At 33.3% G+C, this 16,285-nt stretch overlaps 1 non-coding gene across 1 annotated transcript; it reads left to right on the forward strand.

Annotated features, from left to right (window-relative positions):
- Positions 1-73, forward strand: TRNAR-CCU (transfer RNA arginine (anticodon CCU)). The gene has a single exon. It is a non-coding gene; the product is annotated as a tRNA-Arg (tRNA).
- Positions 74-16,285: the final 16,212 nt, after the last annotated feature.

Genomic DNA, 16,285 nt, shown 5'->3' on the forward strand with positions numbered 1-16,285 from the left:
GCCCCATTGGCCTAATGGATAAGGCACTGGCCTCCTAAGCCAGGGATTGTGGGTTCAAGTCCCATCTGGGGTGATAGGCTTTATTTCATTAAAATAATTTTGGAGATGTTCCTTTCATTCTTGCTTCATACTGCACAAATGGTTCCACCAGAAACTTTTATCTGCTTATCAATCCGGAACTGTTCAGCTTGCAAAATTATGGCCCAGTATCTAAAAGCAGACATTTATCCTAATGACATTGTCGATTAGTTTTCTGAAAAGTTTACTATCACCTGGGACAGTGGCTTCAAGTCCCATCTAGGATGCATGTTCCTTTGTTGCTCATTCTCATTCTAGAAGTTATGCTTTTTTTCAATTCAGGTGACTGTCTTAATGGTATTGCAGAAAATCCATATATACCAAAACATACCTATCAAGTTTTAATTGCAATTTAATATCAGAGTGGCTACAAAATAACAATTTCTATTGCAATTGCTGATGGGTTTCTTGAAGTCCTTTCATCCATGTCATCAAAAGTGAAATTTTCTGCCTTTTATATTTCTTTGGACACTGACTTTACTGACAATTTAGGTGCTTCAGACCAAAAAAACAATGTTTACCTTTAAATATAGAGCACAAGTGAGATTTAACTTATTTTTATTTAAAGATACTGCATTTTTTGGTATTATAGTGTATATTTTCCCTATGCAACATTAAAGTTACATATATCTATAGCAAATATTATTTAAGATAAATAAACAGGAATTATTTTACAATTTTGATAATATTGAACTGTACAACAATGGCATGAATTCATTGCAATATACACCTATGGATACATAAAACTGGGCAATAACACAAATGCACAATATAATTGATTACCTTATGATTAGAATATTACTTTTATTAGGTACTTTAGTATTGGGTGCAGTAGTTTAGTGGATTTAAAAAGTAACTAATTTTAAATTAATAAACCAAGTTAATTTTCTTAGTCAACTCGATGCTAAAATCACTCAACTAAAAATAAAGCGCTTTGTCCATGTGCTCCTGTGCCACAATCGGTATGTGCGCGGTAATCATAAGACAGTATCTGTTGAGAAATCCTGAGGTTGTGAATTCAAGCCTCACCTGGAGCAAATGTAATTTTTTTTCTAATGTCATCAGTAAATGATTATCATCTGCTTCCTGAACATCCTGATATGAAGGCAGAAAAAAAACACAAACATGACTGTTTTTAAGTACCAGTACACACAGCTGCTTTGGTTCATATGCACTGTAAAAATTACTTTAGTTAGTCAACAAAATGGAATGCAAAAGACTACATCTTTCTTGGTAAAAGAGTTGCATCAATCTGTTTTGCTGCAATGTAACATGAGGGTCCACACTATTAGGTCTGGATAGTACCATCACATTTCATGCTGGGATTTGTAAAGCAAAGAACACAAATAAACGGCTTTCCTATATCGCAACAATTAATGATTATACTAATGAAAAAATCAGTTTCACTCAAAGATGTTACTAAGCCCCAGTGGCCTAATGGATTGTGGGTTCAAGTCCCATCTGGGGTGATAGGCTTTATTTCATTAAAATAATATTGGAGATGTTCCTTTCATTCTTGCTTCATACTGCACAAATGGCTCCACCAGAAACTTTAATCTGCTTAACAATCTGGAACTGTTCAGCTTGCAAAATTATGGCCCAGTATCTAAAAGCAGACATTTATCCTAATGACATTGTGGATTAGTTTCCTGAAAAGTTTACTATCACCTGGGACAGTGGCTTCAAGTCCCATCTAGGATGCATGTTCCTTTGTTGCTCATACTCATTCTAGAAGTTATGCTTTTTTTCAATGCAGGTGTCTGTCTTAATGGTATTGCAGAAAATCCATATGTACCAAAACATACCTATTAAGTTTTAATTGCAATTTAATATCAGAGTGGCTACAAAATAACAATGTCTATTGGAATTGCTGATGGGATTCTTGAAGTCCTTTCATCCTTGTCATCAAAAGGGTAATTTTCTGCTTTTTATATTTCTTTGGACACTGACTTTACTGACAATTTAGGTGCTTCAGACCAAAAAAACAATGTTTACCTTTAAATATAGAGCACAAGTGAGATTTAACTTATTTTTATTTAAAGATACTGCATTTTTGGTAATATAGTGTATATTTTCCATATGCAACATTAAAGTTACATATATCTATACCAAATATTAGTTAAGATAAATAAACAGGAATTATTTTACAATTTTGATAATATTGAACTGTACAACAATGGCATGAATTCATTGCAATATACACCTATGGATACATAAAACTGGGCAATAACACAAATGCACAATATAATTGATCACCTTATGATTAGAATATTACTTTTATTAGGTACTTTAGTATTGGGTGCAGTAGTTTAGTGGATTTAAAAAGTAACTAATTTAAAATTAATAAACCAAGTTAATTTACTTAGTCAACTCGATGCTAAAATCACTCAACTAAAAATAATGCGCTTTGACCATGTGCTCCTGTGGCACAATCGGTCTGTGCGCAGGACTTATAATACAGTATCTGTTGAGCAATGCTGAGGTTGTGAGTTCAAGCCTCACCTGGAGCAAATGTAATTTTTTTCTAATGTCATCAGTTAATGATTATCATCTGCTCCCTGAAAATCCTGATATGAAGGCAGAAAAAAAACACAAACATGATTGTTTTTAAGTACCAGTACACACAGCTGCTTTGGTTCATATGCACTGTAAACATTACTTTAGTTAGTCAACAAAATGGAATGCAAAAGACTACCTCTTTATTGGTAAAAGAGTTGCATCAATCGGTTTTGCTGCAATGTAACATGAGGGTCCACACTATTAGGTCTGGATAGTACAATCACATTTCATGCTGGGATTTGTAAAGCAAAGAACACAAATAAACGGCTTTCCTATATCGCAACAATTAATGATTATACTAATGAAAAAATCAGTTTCACTCAAAGATGTTACTAAGCCCCAGTGGCCTAATGGATAAGGCACTGGCCTCCTAAGCCCCATGGATTGTGGGTTCAAGTCCCATCTGGGGTGATAGGCTTTATTTCATTAAAATAATTTTGGAGATGTTCCATTCATTCTTGCTTCATACTGCACAAATGGCTCCACCAGAAACTTTTATCAGCTTATCAATCCGGAACTGTTCAGCTTGCAAAATTATGGCCCAGTATCTAAAAGCAGACATTTATCCTAATGACATTGTGGATTAGTTTTCTGAAAAGTTTACTATCACCTGGGACAGTGGCTTCAAGTCCCATCTAGGATGCATGTTCCTTTGTTGCTCATTCTCATTCTAGAAGTTATGCTTTTTTTCAATTCAGGTGACTGTCTTAATGGTATTGCAGAAAATCCATATATACCAAAACATACCTATTAAGTTTTAATTGCAATTTAATATCAGAGTGGCTACAAAATAACAATTTCTATTGCAATTGCTGATGGGTTTCTTGAAGTCCTTTCATCCATGTCATCAAAAGGGTAATTTTCTGCCTTTTATATTTCTTTGGACACTGACTTTACTGACAATTTAGGTGCTTCAGACCAAAAAAACAATGTTTACCTTTAAATATAGAGCACAAGTGAGATTTAACTTATTTTTATTTAAAGATACTGCATTTTTTGGTATTATAGTGTATATTTTCCATATGCAACATTAAAGTTACATATATCTATACCAAATATTATTTAAGATAAATAAACAGGAATTATTTTACAATTTTGATAATATTGTACTGTACAACAGTGGCATTAATTCATTGTAATATACACCTATGGATACATAAAACTGGGCAATAACACAAATGCACAATATAATTGATTACCTTATGATTAGAATATTACTTTTATTAGGTACTTTAGTATTGGGTGCAGTAGTTTAGTGGATTTAAAAAGTAACTAATTTAAATTAATAAACCAAGTTAATTTTCTTAGTCAACTCGATGCTAAAATCACTCAACTAAAAATAATGCACTTTGACCATGTGCTCCTGTGGCGCAATCGGTATGTGCGCGGTACTTATAAGACAGTATCTGTTGAGAAATCCTGAGGTTGTGAATTCAAGCCTCACCTGAAGCAAATGTAATTTTTTTTCTAATGTCATCAGTTAATGATTATCATCTGCTTCCTAAACATCCTGATATGAAGGCAGAAAAAAAACACAAACATGACTGTTTTTAAGTACCAGTACAAACAGCTGCTTTGGTTCATATGCACTGTAAAAATTACTTTAGTTAGTCAACAAAATTGAATGCAAAAGACTACATCTTTCTTGGTAAAAGAGTTGCATCAATCTGTTTTGCTGCAATGTAACATGAGGGTCCACACTATTAGGTCTGGATAGTACAATCACATTTCATGCTGGGATTTGTAAAGCAAAGAACACAAATAAACGGCTTTCCTATATCGCAACAATTAATGATTATACTAATGAAAAAATCAGTTTCACTCAAAGATGTTACTAAGCCCCAGTGGCCTAATGGATTGTGGGTTCAAGTCCCATCTGGGGTGATAGGCTTTATTTCATTAAAATAATATTGGAGATGTTCCTTTCATTCTTGCTTCATACTGCACAAATGGCTCCACCAGAAACTTTAATCTGCTTAACTATCTGGAACTGTTCAGCTTGCAAAATTATGGCCCAGTATCTAAAAGCAGACATTTATCCTAATGACATTGTGGATTAGTTTCCTGAAAAGTTTAATATCACCTGGGACAGTGGCTTCAAGTCCCATCTAGGATGCATGTTCCTTTGTTGCTCATACTCATTCTAGAAGTTATGCTTTTTTTCAATGCAGGTGACTGTCTTAATGGTATTACAGAAAATCCATATGTACCAAAACATACCTATTAAGTTTTAATTGCAATTTAATATCAGAGTGGCTAAAAATAACAATGTCTATTGCAATTGCTGATGGGTTTCTTGAAGTCCTTTCATCCTTGTCATCAAAAGGGTAATTTTCTGCTTTTTATATTTCTTTGGACACTGACTTTACTGACAATTTAGGTGCTACAGACCAAAAAAACAATGTTTACCTTTAAATATAGAGCACAAGTGAGATTTAACTTATTTTTATTTAAAGATACTGCATTTTTGGTAATATAGTGTATATTTTCCCTATGCAACATTAAAGTTACATATATCTATACCAAATATTATTTAAGATAAATAAACAGGAATTATTTTACAATTTTGATAATATTGAACTGTACAACAATGGCATGAATTCATTGCAATATACACCTATGGATACATAAAACTGGGCAATAACACAAATGCACAATATAATTGATTACCTTATGATTAGAATATTACTTTTATTAGGTACTTTAGTATTGGGTGCAGTAGTTTAGTGGATTTAAAAAGTAACTAATTTAAAATTAATAAACCAAGTTAATTTACTTAGTCAACTCGATGCTAAAATCACTCAACTAAAAATAATGCGCTTTGACCATGTGCTCCCGTGGCGCAATCGGTCTGTGCGCAGGGCTTATAAGGCAGTATCTGTTGAGCAATGCTGAGGTTGTGAGTTCAAGCCTCACCTGGAGCAAATGTAATTTTTTTTCTAATGTCATCAGTTAATGATTATCATCTGCTTCCTGAACATCCTGATATGAAGGCAGAAAAAAAACACAAACATGACTGTTTTTAAGGTACCAGTACACACAGCTGCTTTGGTTCATATGCACTGTAAAAATTACTTTAGTTAGTCAACAAAATGTAATGCAAAAGACTACCTCTTTATTGGTAAAAGAGTTGCATCAATCTGTTTTGCTGCAATGTAACATGAGGGTCCACACTATTAGGGCTGGAAAGTACAATCACATTTCATGCTGGGATTTGTAAAGCAAAGAACACAAATAAACGGCTTTCCTATATCGCAACAATTAATGATTATACTAATGAAAAAATCAGTTTCACTCAAAGATGTTACTAAGCCCCAGTGGCCTAATGGATAAGGGCCTGGCTTCCTAAGCCAGGGATTGTGGGTTCAAGTCCCATCTGGGGTGATAGGCTTTATTTCATTAAAATAATTTTGGAGATGTTCCTTTCATTCTTGCTTCATACTGCACAAATGGCTCCACCAGAAACTTTTATCTGCTTATCAATCTGGAACTGTTCAGCTTGCAAAATTATGGCCCAGTATCTAAAAGCAGACATTTATCCTAATGACATTGTGGATTAGTTTTCTGAAAAGTTTACTATCACCTGGGACAGTGGCTTCAAGTCCCATCTAGGATGCATGTTCCTTTGTTGCTCATTCTCATTCTAGAAGTTATGCTTTTTTTCAATTCAGGTGACTGTCTTAATGGTATTGCAGAAAATCCATATATACCAAAACATACCTATTAAGTTTTAATTGCAATTTAATATCAGAGTGGCTACAAAATAACAATTTCTATTGCAATTGCTGATGGGTTTCTTGAAGTCCTTTCATCCATGTCATCAAAAGGGTAATTTTCTGCCTTTTATATTTCTTTGGACACTGACTTTACTGACAATTTAGGTGCTTCAGACCAAAAAAACAATGTTTGCCTTTAAATATAGAGCACAAGTGAGATTTAACTTATTTTTATTTAAAGATACTGCATTTTTTGGTATTATAGTGTATATTTTCCCTATGCAACATTAAAGTTACATATATCTATACCAAATATTATTTAAGATAAATAAACAGGAATTATTTTACAATTTTACTGTACAACAATGGCATGAATTCATTGCAATATACACCTATGGATACATAAAACTGGGCAATAACACAAATGCACAATATAATTGATTACCTTATGATTAGAATATTACTTTTATTAGGTACTTTAGTATTGGGTGCAGTAGTTTAGTGGACTTAAAAAGTAACTAATTTAAAATTAATAAACCAAGTTAATTTACTTAGTCAACTCGATGCTAAAATCACTCAACAAAAACTAAGTACTTTGTCCATGTGCTCCCGTGGCGCATTCGGTCTGTGCGTGGTACTTATAAGACAGTATCTGTTGAACAATTCTGAGGTTGTGAATTCAAGCCTCACCTGGAGCAAATGTAATTTTTTTTCTAATGTCTTCAGTTAATGATTATCATCTGCTTCCTGAACATCCTGATATGAAGGCAGAAAAAAAACACAAACATGACTGTTTTTAAGTACCAGTACACACAGCTGCTTTGGTTCATATGCACTGTAAACATTACTTTAGTTAGTCATCAAAATGGAATGCAAAAGACTACCTCTTTATTGGTAAAAGAGTTGCATCAATCTGTTTTGCTGCAATGTAACATGAGGGTCCACACTATTAGGTCTGGATAGTAAAATCACATTTCATGCTGGGATTTGTAAAGCAAAGAACACAAATAAATGACTTTCCTATATCGCAACAATTAATGATTATACTAATGAAAAAATCAGTTTCACTCAAAGATGTTACAAAGCCCCAGTGGCCTAATGGATACGGCACTGGCCTCCTAAGCCAGGGTTTGTGCTTTCAAGTCCCATCTCGGGTGATAGGCTTTATTTCATTAAAATAATATTGGAGATGTTCCTTTCATTCTTGCTTCATACTGCACAAATGGCTCCACCAGAAACTTTAATCTGCTTAACTATCTGGAACTGTTCAGCTTGCAAAATTATGGCCCAGTATCTAAAAGCAGACATTTATCCTAATGACATTGTGGATTAGTTTCCTGAAAAGTTTACTATCACCTGGGACAGTGGCTTCAAGTCCCATCTAGGATGGATGTTCCTTTGTTGCTCATACTCATTCTAGAAGTTATGCTTTTTTTCAATGCAGGTGAATGTCTTAATGGTATTGCAGAAAATCCATATGTACCAAAACATACCTATTAAGTTTTAATTGCAATTTAATATCAGAGTGGCTACAAAATAACAATGTCTATTGCAATTGCTGATGGGTTTCTTGAAGTCCTTTCATCCTTGTCATCAAAAGGGTAATTTTCTGCTTTTTATATTTCTTTGGACACTGACTTTACTGACAATTTAGGTGCTACAGACCAAAAAAACAATGTTTACCTTTAAATATAGAGCACAAGTGAGATTTAACTTATTTTTATTTAAAGATACTGCATTTTTGGTAATATAGTGTATATTTTCCCTATGCAACATTAAAGTTACATATATCTATACCAAATATTATTTAAGATAAATAAACAGGAATTATTTTACAATTTTGATAATATTGAACTGTACAACAATGGCATGAATTCATTGCAATATACACCTATGGATACATAAAACTGGGCAATAACACAAATGCACAATATAATTGATTACCTTATGATTAGAATATTACTTTTATTAGGTACTTTAGTATTGGGTGCAGTAGTTTAGTGGATTTAAAAAGTAACTAATTTAAAATTAATAAACCAAGTTAATTTACTTAGTCAACTCGATGCTAAAATCACTCAACTAAAAATAAAGCGCTTTGTACATGTGCTCCTGTGGCACAATCGGTCTGTGCGCAGGACTTATAAGACAGTATCTGTTGAGCAATCCTGAGGTTGTGAATTCAAGCCTCATCTGGAGCAAATGTAATTTTTTTTCTAATGTCTTCAGTTAATGATTATCATTTGCTTCCTGAACATCCTGATATGAAGGCAGAAAAAAAACACAAACATGACTGTTTTTAAGGTACCAGTACACACAGCTGCTTTGGTTCATATGCACTGTAAAAATTACTTTAGTTAGTCAACAAAATGTAATGCAAAAGACTACCTCTTTATTGGTAAAAGAGTTGCATCAATCTGTTTTGCTGCAATGTAACATGAGGGTCCACACTATTAGGGCTGGAAAGTACAATCACATTTCATGCTGGGATTTGTAAAGCAAAGAACACAAATAAACGGCTTTCCTATATCGCAACAATTAATGATTATACTAATGAAAAAATCAGTTTCACTCAAAGATGTTACTAAGCCCCAGTGGCCTAATGGATAAGGGCCTGGCTTCCTAAGCCAGGGATTGTGGGTTCAAGTCCCATCTGGGGTGATAGGCTTTATTTCATTAAAATAATTTTGGAGATGTTCCTTTCATTCTTGCTTCATACTGCACAAATGGCTCCACCAGAAACTTTTATCTGCTTATCAATCTGGAACTGTTCAGCTTGCAAAATTATGGCCCAGTATCTAAAAGCAGACATTTATCCTAATGACATTGTGGATTAGTTTTCTGAAAAGTTTACTATCACCTGGGACAGTGGCTTCAAGTCCCATCTAGGATGCATGTTCCTTTGTTGCTCATTCTCATTCTAGAAGTTATGCTTTTTTTCAATTCAGGTGACTGTCTTAATGGTATTGCAGAAAATCCATATATACCAAAACATACCTATTAAGTTTTAATTGCAATTTAATATCAGAGTGGCTACAAAATAACAATTTCTATTGCAATTGCTGATGGGTTTCTTGAAGTCCTTTCATCCATGTCATCAAAAGGGTAATTTTCTGCCTTTTATATTTCTTTGGACACTGACTTTACTGACAATTTAGGTGCTTCAGACCAAAAAAACAATGTTTGCCTTTAAATATAGAGCACAAGTGAGATTTAACTTATTTTTATTTAAAGATACTGCATTTTTTGGTATTATAGTGTATATTTTCCCTATGCAACATTAAAGTTACATATATCTATACCAAATATTATTTAAGATAAATAAACAGGAATTATTTTACAATTTTACTGTACAACAATGGCATGAATTCATTGCAATATAGACCTATGGATACATAAAACTGGGCAATAACACAAATGCACAATATAATTGATTACCTTATGATTAGAATATTACTTTTATTAGGTACTTTAGTATTGGGTGCAGTAGTTTAGTGGACTTAAAAAGTAACTAATTTAAAATTAATAAACCAAGTTAATTTACTTAGTCAACTCGATGCTAAAATCACTCAACAAAAACTAAGTACTTTGTCCATGTGCTCCCGTGGCGCATTCGGTCTGTGCGCGGTACTTATAAGACAGTATCTGTTGAACAATTCTGAGGTTGTGAATTCAAGCCTCACCTGGAGCAAATGTAATTTTTTTTCTAATGTCTTCAGTTAATGATTATCATCTGCTTCCTGAACATCCTGATATGAAGGCAGAAAAAAAACACAAACATGACTGTTTTTAAGTACCAGTACACACAGCTGCTTTGGTTCATATGCACTGTAAACATTACTTTAGTTAGTCATCAAAATGGAATGCAAAAGACTACCTCTTTATTGGTAAAAGAGTTGCATCAATCTGTTTTGCTGCAATGTAACATGAGGGTCCACACTATTAGGTCTGGATAGTAAAATCACATTTCATGCTGGGATTTGTAAAGCAAAGAACACAAATAAATGACTTTCCTATATCGCAACAATTAATGATTATACTAATGAAAAAATCAGTTTCACTCAAAGATGTTACAAAGCCCCAGTGGCCTAATGGATACGGCACTGGCCTCCTAAGCCAGGGTTTGTGCTTTCAAGTCCCATCTCGGGTGATAGGCTTTATTTCATTAAAATAATGTTTTAGATGTTCCTTTTATTCTTGCTTCATACTGCAGAAATGGCTCCACCAGAAACTTTAATCTGCTTAACAATCTGGTACCGTTCAGCTTGCAAAATTATGGCCCAGTATCTAAAAGCAGACATTTATTCTAATGACATTGTGGAATAGTTTCCAGAAAAGTTTACTATCACCTGGGACAGTGGCTTCAAGTCCCATCTAGGATGTATGTTCCTTTGTTGCTCATTCTCATTCTAGAAGTTATGCTTTTTTTCAATTCAAGTGACTGTCTTAATGGTATTGCAGAAAATCCATATGTACCAAAACATACCTATTAAGTTTTAATTGCAATTTAATATCAGAGTGGCTAAAAATAACAATGTCTATTGCAATTGCTGATGGGTTTCTTGAAGTCCTTTCATCCTTGTCATCAAAAGGGTAATTTTCTGCTTTTTATATTTCTTTGGACACTGACTTTACTGACAATTTAGGTGCTACAGACCAAAAAAACAATGTTTACCTTTAAATATAGAGCACAAGTGAGATTTAACTTATTTTTATTTAAAGATACTGCATTTTTGGTAATATAGTGTATATTTTCCCTATGCAACATTAAAGTTACATATATCTATACCAAATATTATTTAAGATAAATAAACAGGAATTATTTTACAATTTTGATAATATTGAACTGTACAACAATGGCATGAATTCATTGCAATATACACCTATGGATACATAAAACTGGGCAATAACACAAATGCACAATATAATTGATTACCTTATGATTAGAATATTACTTTTATTAGGTACTTTAGTATTGGGTGCAGTAGTTTAGTGGATTTAAAAAGTAACTAATTTAAAATTAATAAACCAAGTTAATTTACTTAGTCAACTCGATGCTAAAATCACTCAACTAAAAATAATGCGCTTTGACCATGTGCTCCCGTGGCGCAATCGGTCTGTGCGCAGGGCTTATAAGGCAGTATCTGTTGAGCAATGCTGAGGTTGTGAGTTCAAGCCTCACCTGGAGCAAATGTAATTTTTTTTCTAATGTCATCAGTTAATGATTATCATCTGCTTCCTGAACATCCTGATATGAAGGCAGAAAAAAAACACAAACATGACTGTTTTTAAGTACCAGTACACACAGCTGCTTTGGTTCATATGCACTGTAAACATTACTTTAGTTAGTCAACAAAATGGAATGCAAAAGACTACCTGTTTATTGGTAAAAGAGTTGCATCAATCTGTTTTGCTGCAATGTAACATGAGGGTCCACACTATTAGGTCTGGATAGTACAATCACATTTCATGCTGGGATTTGTAAAGCAAAGAACACAAATAAACGGCTTTCCTATATCGCAACAATTAATGATTATACTAATGAAAAAATCAGTTTCACTCAAAGATGTTACTAAGCCCCAGTGGCCTAATGGATTGTGGGTTCAAGTCCCATCTGGGGTGATAGGCTTTATTTCATTAAAATAATATTGGAGATGTTCCTTTCATTCTTGCTTCATACTGCACAAATGGCTCCACCAGAAACTTTAATCTGCTTAACTATCTGGAACTGTTCAGCTTGCAAAATTATGGCCCAGTATCTAAAAGCAGACATTTATCCTAATGACATTGTGGATTAGTTTCCTGAAAAGTTTACTATCACCTGGGACAGTGGCTTCAAGTCCCATCTAGGATGGATGTTCCTTTGTTGCTCATACTCATTCTAGAAGTTATGCTTTTTTTCAATGCAGGTGAATGTCTTAATGGTATTGCAGAAAATCCATATGTACCAAAACATACCTATTAAGTTTTAATTGCAATTTAATATCAGAGTGGCTACAAAATAACAATGTCTATTGCAATTGCTGATGGGTTTCTTGAAGTCCTTTCATCCTTGTCATCAAAAGGGTAATTTTCTGCTTTTTATATTTCTTTGGACACTGACTTTACTGACAATTTAGGTGCTACAGACCAAAAAAACAATGTTTACCTTTAAATATAGAGCACAAGTGAGATTTAACTTATTTTTATTTAAAGATACTGCATTTTTGGTAATATAGTGTATATTTTCCCTATGCAACATTAAAGTTACATATATCTATACCAAATATTATTTAAGATAAATAAACAGGAATTATTTTACAATTTTGATAATATTGAACTGTACAACAATGGCATGAATTCATTGCAATATACACCTATGGATACATAAAACTGGGCAATAACACAAATGCACAATATAATTGATTACCTTATGATTAGAATATTACTTTTATTAGGTACTTTAGTATTGGGTGCAGTAGTTTAGTGGATTTAAAAAGTAACTAATTTAAAATTAATAAACCAAGTTAATTTACTTAGTCAACTCGATGCTAAAATCACTCAACTAAAAATAAAGCGCTTTGTACATGTGCTCCTGTGGCACAATCGGTCTGTGCGCAGGACTTATAAGACAGTATCTGTTGAGCAATCCTGAGGTTGTGAATTCAAGCCTCATCTGGAGCAAATGTAATTTTTTTTCTAATGTCTTCAGTTAATGATTATCATTTGCTTCCTGAACATCCTGATATGAAGGCAGAAAAAAAACACAAACATGACTGTTTTTAAGGTACCAGTACACACAGCTGCTTTGGTTCATATGCACTGTAAAAATTACTTTAGTTAGTCAACAAAATGTAATGCAAAAGACTACCTCTTTATTGGTAAAAGAGTTGCATCAATCTGTTTTGCTGCAATGTAACATGAGGGTCCACACTATTAGGGCTGGAAAGTACAATCACATTTCATGCTGGGATTTGTAAAGCAAAGAACACAAATAAACGGCTTTCCTATATCGCAACAATTAATGATTATACTAATGAAAAAATCAGTTTCACTCAAAGATGTTACTAAGCCCCAGTGGCCTAATGGATAAGGGCCTGGCTTCCTAAGCCAGGGATTGTGGGTTCAAGTCCCATCTGGGGTGATAGGCTTTATTTCATTAAAATAATTTTGGAGATGTTCCTTTCATTCTTGCTTCATACTGCACAAATGGCTCCACCAGAAACTTTTATCTGCTTATCAATCTGGAACTGTTCAGCTTGCAAAATTATGGCCCAGTATCTAAAAGCAGACATTTATCCTAATGACATTGTGGATTAGTTTTCTGAAAAGTTTACTATCACCTGGGACAGTGGCTTCAAGTCCCATCTAGGATGCATGTTCCTTTGTTGCTCATTCTCATTCTAGAAGTTATGCTTTTTTTCAATTCAGGTGACTGTCTTAATGGTATTGCAGAAAATCCATATATACCAAAACATACCTATTAAGTTTTAATTGCAATTTAATATCAGAGTGGCTACAAAATAACAATTTCTATTGCAATTGCTGATGGGTTTCTTGAAGTCCTTTCATCCATGTCATCAAAAGGGTAATTTTCTGCCTTTTATATTTCTTTGGACACTGACTTTACTGACAATTTAGGTGCTTCAGACCAAAAAAACAATGTTTGCCTTTAAATATAGAGCACAAGTGAGATTTAACTTATTTTTATTTAAAGATACTGCATTTTTTGGTATTATAGTGTATATTTTCCCTATGCAACATTAAAGTTACATATATCTATACCAAATATTATTTAAGATAAATAAACAGGAATTATTTTACAATTTTACTGTACAACAATGGCATGAATTCATTGCAATATAGACCTATGGATACATAAAACTGGGCAATAACACAAATGCACAATATAATTGATTACCTTATGATTAGAATATTACTTTTATTAGGTACTTTAGTATTGGGTGCAGTAGTTTAGTGGACTTAAAAAGTAACTAATTTAAAATTAATAAACCAAGTTAATTTACTTAGTCAACTCGATGCTAAAATCACTCAACAAAAACTAAGTACTTTGTCCATGTGCTCCCGTGGCGCATTCGGTCTGTGCGCGGTACTTATAAGACAGTATCTGTTGAACAATTCTGAGGTTGTGAATTCAAGCCTCACCTGGAGCAAATGTAATTTTTTTTCTAATGTCTTCAGTTAATGATTATCATCTGCTTCCTGAACATCCTGATATGAAGGCAGAAAAAAAACACAAACATGACTGTTTTTAAGTACCAGTACACACAGCTGCTTTGGTTCATATGCACTGTAAACATTACTTTAGTTAGTCATCAAAATGGAATGCAAAAGACTACCTCTTTATTGGTAAAAGAGTTGCATCAATCTGTTTTGCTGCAATGTAACATGAGGGTCCACACTATTAGGTCTGGATAGTAAAATCACATTTCATGCTGGGATTTGTAAAGCAAAGAACACAAATAAATGACTTTCCTATATCGCAACAATTAATGATTATACTAATGAAAAAATCAGTTTCACTCAAAGATGTTACAAAGCCCCAGTGGCCTAATGGATACGGCACTGGCCTCCTAAGCCAGGGTTTGTGCTTTCAAGTCCCATCTCGGGTGATAGGCTTTATTTCATTAAAATAATGTTTTAGATGTTCCTTTTATTCTTGCTTCATACTGCAGAAATGGCTCCACCAGAAACTTTAATCTGCTTAACAATCTGGTACCGTTCAGCTTGCAAAATTATGGCCCAGTATCTAAAAGCAGACATTTATTCTAATGACATTGTGGAATAGTTTCCAGAAAAGTTTACTATCACCTGGGACAGTGGCTTCAAGTCCCATCTAGGATGTATGTTCCTTTGTTGCTCATTCTCATTCTAGAAGTTATGCTTTTTTTCAATTCAAGTGACTGTCTTAATGGTATTGCAGAAAATCCATATATACCAAAACATACCTATTAAGTTTTAATTGCAATTTAATATCAGAGTGGCTACAAAATAACAATTTCTATTGCAATTGCTGATGGGTTTCTTGAAGTCCTTTCATCCATGTCATCAAAAGGGTAATTTTCTGCCTTTTATATTTCTTTGGACACTGACTTTACTGACAATTTAGGTGCTTCAGACCAAAAAAACAATGTTTACCTTTAAATATAGAACACAAGTGAGATTTAACTTATTTTTATTTAAAGATACTGCATTTTTTGGTATTATAGTGTATATTTTCCCTATGCAACATTAAAGTTACATATATCTATAGCAAATATTATTTAAGATAAATAAACAGGAATTATTTTACAATTTTGATAATATTGAACTGTACAACAATGGCATGAATTCATTGCAATATACACCTATGGATACATAAAACTGGGCAATAACACAAATGCACAATATAATTGATTACCTTATGATTAGAATATTACTTTTATTTGGTACTTTAGTATTGGGTGCAGTAGTTTAGTGGACTTAAAAAGTAACTAATTTAAAATTAATAAACCAAGTTAATTTACTTAGTCAACTCGATGCTAAAATCACTCAACTAAAAATAAAATACTTTGCCCATGTGCTCCTATGGCGCAATCGGTCTGTGCGCGGTACTTATAAGACAGTATTTGTTGAACAATTCTGAGGTTGTGAATTCAAGCCTCACCTGGAGCAAATGTAATTTTTTTTCTAATGTCTTCAGTTAATGATTATCATCTGCTTCCTGAACATCCTGATATGAAGGCAGAAAAAAAACACAAACATGACTGTTTTTAAGTACCAGTACACACAGCTGCTTTGGTTCATATGCACTGTAAACATTACTTTAGTTAGTCATCAAAATGGAATGCAAAAGACTACCTCTTTATTGGTAAAAGAGTTGCATCAATCTGTTTTGCTGCAATGTAACATGAGGGTCCACACTATTAGGTCTGGATAGTACAATCACATTTCAT

This window comes from Taudactylus pleione, unplaced genomic scaffold, assembly GCF_031769625.1.
Source record: "Taudactylus pleione unplaced genomic scaffold, aTauple2 ptg000473l, whole genome shotgun sequence".
NCBI classification, from domain to species: domain Eukaryota; kingdom Metazoa; phylum Chordata; class Amphibia; order Anura; family Myobatrachidae; genus Taudactylus; species Taudactylus pleione.